Genomic DNA, 1,846 nt, shown 5'->3' with positions numbered 1-1,846 from the left:
CGGAGGCCGCAGCGCCGCCTCTCCGCAGGTCTCAGCTGAATGGACCGACGCGAGGCCACTGGACTGGGGCGTCGCGGAGAGGCGGTGGTCACTGCCCGCTCTATTGCCCTCCGCGACCGCCGCACCTCGCTCGCAGGCTCGCGCGGGCCTCGGCCAATCGCGTTGACCCAACAAGCCTAGCGAGAACTCGGGCTCTGTACGTGGCAGGTGGGGGAAGAAGAGAGGCGGGAGCAAGAAAAAAAAAAAGCCCTTTGGCTCCTCCTTACTGCGCGTGGACACACCAGGACGCATGCGCCAGGCTCAGGGCTGGCTGGGTCCCGGCTGCCTCGGTCCCGGCTGCCTCTGCAGAAGACTCCCTGCTTTCTCACTGGATGATGGGGTGTAGGAAGCGTGAGCTGCACCGATTCACGCATGCGCGGGGCGTGACCAGGAACTTCCGGTTTTCTCGAAAGCATGTCTTTCCGTTTCTCGCCAATGGGCGGAGCGTAGTGCGTTGTTCTAGACTTTTTGAGAGCCGGTTGCAGGTAGATGTCTGTCAACTTTAAGTGGTCTTTGTCGTTGTTGTTGACCATTGTAGTAACAGATGAAAAAAAAAAACCTTTTCTTTCACAAATCCATTCATTCATTACTGGGAGCCTACGCTTTGCCAAGCCCTGTTCTAGGAATGAGGGTGAATCATTTTGTGAGGAAGGAGTTTCCAATTCAGCAGGGAAGACCCACAGCGTTTAAAAGCCAAGACAAATCTGTAACTGTGTAAAGGACAAAAGCTGGGAAATTAAGGCTAATGATTCCTGAGTGATTTTGGACGATAAGGCATTTGAGTGTGCGCTACGTACTCTTCCCTTCTCCCTTACCTGTTCAAATAGAAATACAGTATAAGTGGGAATTTATAGCCAAGGGGTGGGAGTCGGTCAGTGGATGGAAAATTACTAAGAGGAAATGTCAGGGACAAGGGAGATTCTGGCTAAACCAACACAACAGGATTCTAGATGAAGACAGGCCAGGATAACAGACATCACCTGGGGGTGGTGGAGGATGAGGAACCTGATCAAGGGTGAGGGATTCTTACTATGCTGACTTAAGGTTCTTTGCTGAAACTGAGTTTTACAAGAAGATGCACAGATGGACCTAGGAGAAGGCTCAGGAGCCTGAAGTTTCGCCAAGCAGAGAATCTTTGTCACTTCTAAGGTGGAGACTAAGCCGATAAATAAAACATTTATACCCTACCTGGTCTCCAGTTGTTTACCAGTTATAAGAGAAAAACTTAGGCTGAATTAAATTTAAAGGAGTTTAATTGAGCAACGAACGATTTCACGAACTGGGCAGCCCCCAGAATCACAGCAGATTCACAGAGACTCCAGCACAGCCATGTGGTGGAAGATTTTAGACAGAAAAAGGGAAATGAGGTACAAAAATCGGGAGTCAAGTATAGAAACAGCTGGATTGGTTACAGGTTGGCGTTTGCCTTATTTGAACACTTAGCAGTCTATGAGTGGTTGAAGGGTGGTGGCTGGAATTGGCCAAGACTAGGTTGTTGTTACAGTTGCATACTCCTAAGTTAGGTTTTCATTCTTGTCTATTAAGCTAGGTTACAGTTCATCCACAAGGATTCAAATATAAAAGTATGCAGTCCTTCTCAGGCCATACTTAGTTTACTTTAACACCCGATACTCCTAAAGGACCTGGAGTAAATTCAGATGTTTCAGGGTATGTTCTTTTACTACTATAAGTAGTGTGATCTTTTTCAGTTATAAGTCTCTGAAACTTCTGTTTGAGAGTGAAATAATGTAAGTTTAGACTGTTCACTTCTGATTTGTATTTGCCAATAGTTACATTGCCCTTTGAG

General features: G+C 47.4%; 1 protein-coding gene across 1 annotated transcript in view; it reads right to left on the bottom strand.

Moving 5' to 3' along the window:
• The window catches only part of TFG (TRK-fused gene), a 40,354-nt gene extending 40,072 nt beyond the window's left edge, over positions 1 to 282 (bottom strand). The window contains exon 1 of the mRNA XM_011932172.1: positions 126 to 282. The gene's annotated coding sequence lies outside the window, so the exon portion shown is untranslated. The remainder of the gene's footprint in view (positions 1 to 125) is intronic.
• Between the last annotated feature and the right edge of the window lie 1,564 nt (positions 283 to 1,846).

This window comes from Colobus angolensis, unplaced genomic scaffold (assembly GCF_000951035.1).
Source record: "Colobus angolensis palliatus isolate OR3802 unplaced genomic scaffold, Cang.pa_1.0 Scaffold947, whole genome shotgun sequence".
In the NCBI taxonomy this organism is placed as follows: Eukaryota; Metazoa; Chordata; class Mammalia; order Primates; family Cercopithecidae; genus Colobus; species Colobus angolensis.
This window is presented reverse-complemented; position numbering and strand designations above follow the sequence as displayed.